The sequence below is a fragment of the Cololabis saira genome, unplaced genomic scaffold (genome assembly GCF_033807715.1).
Source record: "Cololabis saira isolate AMF1-May2022 unplaced genomic scaffold, fColSai1.1 scf151, whole genome shotgun sequence".
Taxonomy (NCBI): domain Eukaryota; kingdom Metazoa; phylum Chordata; class Actinopteri; order Beloniformes; family Belonidae; genus Cololabis; species Cololabis saira.
Window position 1 is genome coordinate 32,501 of NW_026906315.1, and position 7,500 is coordinate 40,000.

Here is a 7,500-nt window from a genome sequence, read left to right on the forward strand (position 1 = left end):
TGCCTTAACCATGTGCAAAACACTTTAGGACGTGAGCTGTCGCTCTTACCACGTTGAAATATGTGTGGGTAGATTAAGCGAGAGCGCTCTCTGCTGGTTGAAAAAGCTTACAGCACCTGGTATTCCCAGGCGGTCTCCCATCCAAGTACCAATCAGGCCCGACCCTGCTTAGCTTCCGAGATCAGACGAGATCGAGCACATCCAGGCTGGTATGGCCGTAAGCTGAAGCTGCAGCTTGAAATACTTCTTATATGGAGTTGAAGATAAGTCATATAATAGAAGTCATTGATTTGTTGGTGATAATAATTTAGAAGCGCTTATTTGTAGGAGTTAAAGTGCCTTAACCATGTGCAAAACACTTTAGGACGTGAGCTGTCGCTGTTACCACGTTGAAATATGTGTGGGTAGATTAAGCGAGAGCGCTCTCTGCTGGTTGAAATTGCTTACAGCACCTGGTATTCCCAGGCGGTCTCCCATCCAAGTACTAACCAGGCCCAAACCCTGCTTAGCTTCCGAGATCAGACGAGATCGGCCGCATCCAGGCTGGTATGGCCGTAAGCAGAATCTGCTGCTTGAAATCGATCTTATATGGAGTTGAAGATAAGTCATAGAATATAAGTCATTGATTTGTTGGTTTTATTTGTTGGAATTAAAGTGCCTTAACCATGTGCAAAGCACTTTAGGACGTGAGCTGTCGCCGTTACCACGTTGAAATTTGTGTGGGTAGATTAAGCGAGAGCGCTCTCTGCTGGTTGAAAAAGCTTACAGCACCTGGTATTCCCAGGCGGTCTCCCATCCAAGTACTAACCAGGCCCGACCCTGCTTAGCTTCCGAGATCAGACGAGATCGGGCGCATCCAGGCTGGTATGGCCGTAAGCAGAAGCTGCAGCTTGAAATACCTCTTATATGGAGTTGAAGATAAGTCATAGAATATAAGTCTTTGATTTGTTGGTTTTATTTGTTGGAGTTAAAGTGCCTTAACCATGTGCAAAACACTTTAGGACGTGAGCTGTCGCTGTTACCATGTTGAAATATGTGTGGGTAGATTAAGCGAGAGCGTTCTCTGCTGGTTGAAAAAGCTTACAGCACATGGTATTCTCAGGCGGTCTCCCATCCAACTACTAACCAGGCCCGACCCTGCTTAGCTTCCGAGATCAGACGAGATCGGGCGCATCCAGGCTGGTATGGCCGTAAGCAGAATCTGCTGCTTGAAATACCTCTTATATGGAGTTGAAGATAAGTCATAGAATATAAGTCATTGATTTGTTGGTTTTATTTGTTGGAGTTAAAGTGCCTTAACCATGTGCAAAACACTTTAGGACGTGAGCTGTCGCTGATACCACGTTGAAATATGTGTGGGTAGATTAAGCGAGAGCGCTCTCTGCTGGTTGAAAAAGCTTACAGCACCTGGTATTCCCAGGCGGTCTCCCATCCAAGTACTAACCAGGCCCGACCCTGCTTAGCTTCCGAGATCGGACGAGATCGGGTGCATCAAGGCTGGTATGGCCGTAAGCTGAAGCTGCAGCTTGAAATACCTCTTATATGGAGTTGAAGATAAGTCATATAATATAAGTCATTGATTTGTTGGTGATAATAATTTAGAAGCGCATATTTGTTGGAGTTAAAGTGCCTTAACCATGTGCAAAACACTTTAGGACGTGAGCTGTCGCTGTTACCACGTTGAAATATGTGTGGGTAGATTAAGCGAGAGCGCTCTCTGCTGGTTGAAATTGCTTACAGCACCTGGTATTCCCAGGCGGTCTCCCATCCAAGTACTAACCAGGCCCAAACCCTGCTTAGCTTCCGAGATCAGACGAGATCGGCCGCATCCAGGCTGGTATGGCCGTAAGCAGAATCTGCTGCTTGAAATCGATCTTATATGGAGTTGAAGATAAGTCATAGAATATAAGTCATTGATTTGTTGGTTTTATTTGTTGGAATTAAAGTGCCTTAACCATGTGCAAAACACTTTAGGACGTGAGCTGTCGCTGTTACCACGTTGAAATTTGTGTGGGTAGATTAAGCGAGAGCGCTCTCTGCTGGTTGAAAAAGCTTACAGCACCTGGTATTCCCAGGCGGTCTCCCATCCAAGTACTAACCAGGCCCGACCCTGCTTAGCTTCCGAGATCAGACGAGATCGGGCGCATCCAGGCTGGTATGGCCGTAAGCAGAATCTGCTGCTTGAAATACCTCTTATATGGAGTTGAAGATAAGTCATAGAATATAAGTCATTGATTTGTTGGTTTTATTTGTTGGAGTTAAAGTGCCTTAACCATGTGCAAAACACTTTAGGACGTGAGCTGTCGCTGTTACCACGTTGAAATATGTGTGGGTAGATTAAGCGAGAGCGCTCTCTGCTGGTTGAAAAAGCTTACAGCACCTGGTATTCCCAGGCGGTCTCCCATCCAAGTACTAACCAGGCCCGACCCTGCTTAGCTTCCGAGATCGGACGAGATCTGGTGCATCAAGGCTGGTATGGCCGTAAGCTGAAGCTGCAGCTTGAAATACCTCTTATATGGAGTTGAAGATAAGTCATATAATATAAGTCATTGATTTGTTGGTGATAATAATTTAGAAGCGCATATTTGTTGGAGTTAAAGTGCCTTAACCATGTGCAAAACACTTTAGGACGTGAGCTGTCGCTGTTACCACGTCGAAATATGTGTGGGTAGATTAAGCGAGAGCGTTCTCTGCTGGTTGAAAAAGCTTACAGCACCTGGTATTCCCAGGCGGTCTCTCATCCAAGTACTAACCAGGCCCGACCCTGCTTAGCTTCCGAGATCAGACGAGATCGGGCACATGCAGGCTGGTATGGCCGTAAGCAGAAGTTGCAGCTTGAAATACCTCTTATATGGAGTTGAAGATAAGTCATAGAATATAAGTAATTGATTTGTTGGTTTTATTTGTTGGAGTTAAAGTGCCTTAACCATGTGCAAAACACTTTAGGACGTGAGCTGTCGCTGTTACCACGTTGAAATATGTGTGGGTAGATTAAGCGAGAGCGTTCTCTGCTGGTTGAAAAAGCTTACAGCACCTGGTATTCCCAGGCGGTCTCTCATCCAAGTACTAACCAGGCCCGACCCTGCTTAGCTTCCGAGATCAGACGAGATCGGGCACATGCAGGCTGGTATGGCCGTAAGCAGAAGTTGCAGCTTGAAATACCTCTTATATGGAGTTGAAGATAAGTCATAGAATATAAGTAATTGATTTGTTGGTTTTATTTGTTGGAGTTAAAGTGCCTTAACCATGTGCAAAACACTTTAGGACGTGAGCTGTCGCTGTTACCACGTTGAAATATGTGTGGGTAGATTAAGCGAGAGCGTTCTCTGCTGGTTGAAAAAGCTTACAGCACCTGGTATTCCCAGGCGGTCTCCCATCCAAGTACTAACCAGGCCCGACCCTGCTTAGCTTCCGAGATCAGACGAGATCGGGAGCATCCAGGCTTGTATGGCCGTAAGCAGAAGCTGCAGCTTGAAATACCTCTTATATGGAGTTGAAGATAAGTCATAGAATATAAGTCATTGATTTGTTGGTTTTATTTGTTGGAGTTAAAGTGCCTTAACCATGTGCAAAACACTTTAGGACGTGAGCTGTCGCTGTTACCACGTTGAAATATGTGTGGTTAGATTAAGCAAGAGCGCTCTCTGCTGGTTGAAAAAGCTTACAGCACCTGGTATTCCCAGGCGGTCTCCCATCCAAGTACTAACCAGGCCCGACCCTGCTTAGCTTCCGAGATCAGACGAGATCGGGCGCATCCAGGCTGGTATGGCCGTAAGCTGAAGCTGCTGCTTGAAATACCTCTTATATGGAGTTGAAGATAAGTCATATAATATAAGTCATTGATTTGTTGGTGATGATAATTTAGAAGCGCTTATTTGTTGGAGTTAAAGTGCCTTAACCATGTGCAAAACACTTTAGGATGTGAGCTGTCGCTGTTACCACGTTGAAATTTGTGTGGGTAGATTAAGCGAGAGCGCTCTCTGCTGGTTGAAAAAGCTTACAGCACCTGGTATTCCCAGGTGGTCTCCCATCCAAGTACTAACCAGGCCCGACCCTGCTTAGCTTCCGAGATCAGACGAGATCGGGCGCATCCAGGCTGGTATGGCCGTAAGCAGAAGCTGCAGCTTGAAATACCTGTTATAGGGAGTTGAAGATAAGTCATAGAATATAAGTCATTGATTTGTTGGTTTTATTTGTTGGAGTTAAAGTGCCTTAACCATGGGCAAAACACTTTAGGACGTGAGCTGTCGCTGTTACCACGTTGAAATATGTGTGGGTAGATTAAGCCAGAGCGTTCTCTGCTGGTTGAAAAGGCTTACAGCACCTGGTATTCCAAGGCAGTCTCCCATCCAATTACTAACCAGGCCCGACCCTGCTTAGCTTCCAAGATCAGACGAGATCAGGCGCATCCAGGCTGGTATGGCCGTAAGCAGAAGCTGCAGCTTGAAATACTTCTTATATGGAGTTGAAGATAAGTCATAGAATATATGTCATTGATTTGTTGGTGATAATAATTTAGAAGCGCTTATTTGTTGGAGTTAAGGTGCCTTAACTATGTGCAAAACACTTTAGGACGTGAGCTGTCGCTGTTACCATGTTGAAATATGTGTGGGTAGATTAAGCGAGAGCGCTCTCTGCTGGTTGAAAAAGCTTACAGCACCTGGTATTCCCAGGCGGTCTCCCATCCAAGTACTAACCAGGCCCGACCCTGCTTAGCTTCTGAGATCAGATGAGATCGGGCGCATCCAGGCTGGTATGGTCGTAAGCAGAAGGTGCAGCTTGAAATACCTCTGATATGGAGTTGAAGATAAGTCATAGAATATAAGTAATTGATTTGTTGGTTTTATTTGTTGGAGTTAAAGTGCCTTAACCATGTGCAAAACACTTTAGGACGTGAGCTATCGCTGTTACCACGTTGAAATATGTGTGGGTAGATTAAGCGAGAGCGTTCTCTGCTGGTTGAAAAAGCTTACAGCACCTGGTATTCCCAGGCGGTCTCCCATCCAACTACTAACCAGGCCCGACGCTGCTTAGCTTCCGAGATCAGACGAGATCGGGCGCATCCAGGCTGGTATGGCCGTAAGCAGAATCTGCTGCTTGAAATACCTCTTATATGGAGTTGAAGATAAGTCATAGAATATAAGTCATTGATTTGTTGGTTTTATTTGTTGGAGTTAAAGTGCTTTAACCATGTGCAAAACACTTTAGGACGTGAGCTGTCGCTGTTACCACGTTGAAATATGTGTGGGTAGATTAAGCGAGAGCGCTCTCTGCTGGTTGAAAAAGCTTACAGCACCTGATATTCCCAGGCAGTCTCCCATCCAAGTACTAACCGGGCCCGACCCTGCTTAGCTTCCGAGATCAGACGAGATCGGGCGCATCCAGGCTGGTATGGCCGTAAGCTGAAGCTGCAGCTTGAAATACCTCTTATATGGAGTTGAAGATAAGTCATATAATATAAGTCATTGATTTGTTGGTGATAATAATTTAGAAGTGCTTATTTGTTGGAGTTAAAGTGCCTTAACCATGTGCAAAACACTTTAGGACGTGAGCTGTCGCTGTTACCACGTTGAAATATGTGTGGGTAGATTAAGCGAGAGCGCTCTCTGCTGGTTGAAAAAGCTTACAGCACCTGGTATTCCCAGGCGGTCTCCCATCCAAGTACTAACCAGGCCCGACCCTGCTTAGCTTCCGAGATCAGACGAGATCGGGCGCATCCAGGCTGGTATGGCCGTAAGCAGAATCTGCTGCTTGAAATACCTCTTATATGGAGTTGAAGATAAGTCATAGAATATAAGTCATTGATTTGTTGGTTTTATTTGTTGGAGTTAAAGTGCCTTAACCATGTGCAAAACACTTTAGGACGTGAGCTGTCGCTGTTACCACGTTGAAATATGTGTGGGTAGATTAAGCGAGAGCGCTCTCTGCTGGTTGAAAAAGCTTACAGCACCTGGTATTCCCAGGCGGTCTCCCATCCAAGTACTAACCAGGCCCGACCCTGCTTAGCTTCCGAGATCGGACGAGATCTGGTGCATCAAGGCTGGTATGGCCGTAAGCTGAAGCTGCAGCTTGAAATACCTCTTATATGGAGTTGAAGATAAGTCATATAATATAAGTCATTGATTTGTTGGTGATAATAATTTAGAAGCGCATATTTGTTGGAGTTAAAGTGCCTTAACCATGTGCAAAACACTTTAGGACGTGAGCTGTCGCTGTTACCACGTCGAAATATGTGTGGGTAGATTAAGCGAGAGCGTTCTCTGCTGGTTGAAAAAGCTTACAGCACCTGGTATTCCCAGGCGGTCTCTCATCCAAGTACTAACCAGGCCCGACCCTGCTTAGCTTCCGAGATCAGACGAGATCGGGCACATGCAGGCTGGTATGGCCGTAAGCAGAAGTTGCAGCTTGAAATACCTCTTATATGGAGTTGAAGATAAGTGTTAGAATATAAGTAATTGATTTGTTGGTTTTATTTGTTGGAGTTAAAGTGCCTTAACCATGTGCAAAACACTTTAGGACGTGAGCTGTCGCTGTTACCACGTTGAAATATGTGTGGGTAGATTAAGCGAGAGCGTTCTCTGCTGGTTGAAAAAGCTTACAGCACCTGGTATTCCCAGGCGGTCTCTCATCCAAGTACTAACCAGGCCCGACCCTGCTTAGCTTCCGAGATCAGACGAGATCGGGCACATGCAGGCTGGTATGGCCGTAAGCAGAAGTTGCAGCTTGAAATACCTCTTATATGGAGTTGAAGATAAGTCATAGAATATAAGTAATTGATTTGTTGGTTTTATTTGTTGGAGTTAAAGTGCCTTAACCATGTGCAAAACACTTTAGGACGTGAGCTGTCGCTGTTACCACGTTGAAATATGTGTGGGTAGATTAAGCGAGAGCGTTCTCTGCTGGTTGAAAAAGCTTACAGCACCTGGTATTCCCAGGCGGTCTCCCATCCAAGTACTAACCAGGCCCGACCCTGCTTAGCTTCCGAGATCAGACGAGATCGGGAGCATCCAGGCTTGTATGGCCGTAAGCAGAAGCTGCAGCTTGAAATACCTCTTATATGGAGTTGAAGATAAGTCATAGAATATAAGTCATTGATTTGTTGGTTTTATTTGTTGGAGTTAAAGTGCCTTAACCATGTGCAAAACACTTTAGGACGTGAGCTGTCGCTGTTACCACGTTGAAATATGTGTGGTTAGATTAAGCAAGAGCGCTCTCTGCTGGTTGAAAAAGCTTACAGCACCTGGTATTCCCAGGCGGTCTCCCATCCAAGTACTAACCAGGCCCGACCCTGCTTAGCTTCCGAGATCAGACGAGATCGGGCGCATCCAGGCTGGTATGGCCGTAAGCTGAAGCTGCTGCTTGAAATACCTCTTATATGGAGTTGAAGATAAGTCATATAATATAAGTCATTGATTTGTTGGTGATGATAATTTAGAAGCGCTTATTTGTTGGAGTTAAAGTGCCTTAACCATGTGCAAAACACTTTAGGATGTGAGCTGT

The 7,500-nt window shown here is 45.4% G+C and overlaps 22 non-coding genes and 1 pseudogene across 22 annotated transcripts; all 23 read right to left on the reverse strand.

The window, feature by feature from the left end:
• Positions 1-104: 104 nt before the first annotated feature.
• Positions 105-223, reverse strand: LOC133439247 (5S ribosomal RNA). Its single transcript, XR_009782012.1, has one exon. It is a non-coding gene; the product is annotated as a 5S ribosomal RNA (ribosomal RNA).
• Positions 224-440: 217 nt separating this feature from the next.
• Positions 441-560, reverse strand: LOC133439248 (5S ribosomal RNA). The gene has a single exon (XR_009782013.1). It is a non-coding gene; the product is annotated as a 5S ribosomal RNA (ribosomal RNA).
• Positions 561-759: 199 nt separating this feature from the next.
• On the reverse strand, positions 760-878 carry LOC133439263 (5S ribosomal RNA). Its single transcript, XR_009782027.1, has one exon. It is a non-coding gene; the product is annotated as a 5S ribosomal RNA (ribosomal RNA).
• A 199-nt stretch (positions 879-1,077) lies between these two features.
• Positions 1,078-1,196, reverse strand: LOC133439264 (5S ribosomal RNA). The gene has a single exon (XR_009782028.1). It is a non-coding gene; the product is annotated as a 5S ribosomal RNA (ribosomal RNA).
• A 199-nt stretch (positions 1,197-1,395) lies between these two features.
• On the reverse strand, positions 1,396-1,514 carry LOC133439338 (5S ribosomal RNA). The gene has a single exon (XR_009782086.1). It is a non-coding gene; the product is annotated as a 5S ribosomal RNA (ribosomal RNA).
• A 217-nt stretch (positions 1,515-1,731) lies between these two features.
• On the reverse strand, positions 1,732-1,851 carry LOC133439250 (5S ribosomal RNA). The gene has a single exon (XR_009782014.1). It is a non-coding gene; the product is annotated as a 5S ribosomal RNA (ribosomal RNA).
• Positions 1,852-2,050: 199 nt separating this feature from the next.
• On the reverse strand, positions 2,051-2,169 carry LOC133439274 (5S ribosomal RNA). The gene has a single exon (XR_009782038.1). It is a non-coding gene; the product is annotated as a 5S ribosomal RNA (ribosomal RNA).
• Positions 2,170-2,368: 199 nt separating this feature from the next.
• On the reverse strand, positions 2,369-2,487 carry LOC133439332 (5S ribosomal RNA). The gene has a single exon (XR_009782080.1). It is a non-coding gene; the product is annotated as a 5S ribosomal RNA (ribosomal RNA).
• A 217-nt stretch (positions 2,488-2,704) lies between these two features.
• On the reverse strand, positions 2,705-2,823 carry LOC133439256 (5S ribosomal RNA). The gene has a single exon (XR_009782020.1). It is a non-coding gene; the product is annotated as a 5S ribosomal RNA (ribosomal RNA).
• A 199-nt stretch (positions 2,824-3,022) lies between these two features.
• LOC133439257 (5S ribosomal RNA) lies at positions 3,023-3,141 on the reverse strand. Its single transcript, XR_009782021.1, has one exon. It is a non-coding gene; the product is annotated as a 5S ribosomal RNA (ribosomal RNA).
• Positions 3,142-3,340: 199 nt separating this feature from the next.
• On the reverse strand, positions 3,341-3,459 carry LOC133439342 (5S ribosomal RNA). Its single transcript, XR_009782090.1, has one exon. It is a non-coding gene; the product is annotated as a 5S ribosomal RNA (ribosomal RNA).
• A 199-nt stretch (positions 3,460-3,658) lies between these two features.
• Positions 3,659-3,777, reverse strand: LOC133439286 (5S ribosomal RNA). The gene has a single exon (XR_009782050.1). It is a non-coding gene; the product is annotated as a 5S ribosomal RNA (ribosomal RNA).
• Positions 3,778-3,994: 217 nt separating this feature from the next.
• Positions 3,995-4,113, reverse strand: LOC133439350 (5S ribosomal RNA). Its single transcript, XR_009782097.1, has one exon. It is a non-coding gene; the product is annotated as a 5S ribosomal RNA (ribosomal RNA).
• Positions 4,114-4,312: 199 nt separating this feature from the next.
• LOC133439297 (5S ribosomal RNA) lies at positions 4,313-4,431 on the reverse strand (annotated as a pseudogene).
• A 217-nt stretch (positions 4,432-4,648) lies between these two features.
• LOC133439351 (5S ribosomal RNA) lies at positions 4,649-4,767 on the reverse strand. Its single transcript, XR_009782098.1, has one exon. It is a non-coding gene; the product is annotated as a 5S ribosomal RNA (ribosomal RNA).
• Positions 4,768-4,966: 199 nt separating this feature from the next.
• Positions 4,967-5,085, reverse strand: LOC133439241 (5S ribosomal RNA). The gene has a single exon (XR_009782006.1). It is a non-coding gene; the product is annotated as a 5S ribosomal RNA (ribosomal RNA).
• Positions 5,086-5,284: 199 nt separating this feature from the next.
• Positions 5,285-5,403, reverse strand: LOC133439339 (5S ribosomal RNA). The gene has a single exon (XR_009782087.1). It is a non-coding gene; the product is annotated as a 5S ribosomal RNA (ribosomal RNA).
• Positions 5,404-5,620: 217 nt separating this feature from the next.
• On the reverse strand, positions 5,621-5,739 carry LOC133439298 (5S ribosomal RNA). Its single transcript, XR_009782059.1, has one exon. It is a non-coding gene; the product is annotated as a 5S ribosomal RNA (ribosomal RNA).
• A 199-nt stretch (positions 5,740-5,938) lies between these two features.
• LOC133439333 (5S ribosomal RNA) lies at positions 5,939-6,057 on the reverse strand. Its single transcript, XR_009782081.1, has one exon. It is a non-coding gene; the product is annotated as a 5S ribosomal RNA (ribosomal RNA).
• Positions 6,058-6,274: 217 nt separating this feature from the next.
• Positions 6,275-6,393, reverse strand: LOC133439258 (5S ribosomal RNA). Its single transcript, XR_009782022.1, has one exon. It is a non-coding gene; the product is annotated as a 5S ribosomal RNA (ribosomal RNA).
• Positions 6,394-6,592: 199 nt separating this feature from the next.
• Positions 6,593-6,711, reverse strand: LOC133439259 (5S ribosomal RNA). The gene has a single exon (XR_009782023.1). It is a non-coding gene; the product is annotated as a 5S ribosomal RNA (ribosomal RNA).
• Positions 6,712-6,910: 199 nt separating this feature from the next.
• Positions 6,911-7,029, reverse strand: LOC133439343 (5S ribosomal RNA). Its single transcript, XR_009782091.1, has one exon. It is a non-coding gene; the product is annotated as a 5S ribosomal RNA (ribosomal RNA).
• A 199-nt stretch (positions 7,030-7,228) lies between these two features.
• Positions 7,229-7,347, reverse strand: LOC133439310 (5S ribosomal RNA). Its single transcript, XR_009782060.1, has one exon. It is a non-coding gene; the product is annotated as a 5S ribosomal RNA (ribosomal RNA).
• Positions 7,348-7,500: the final 153 nt, after the last annotated feature.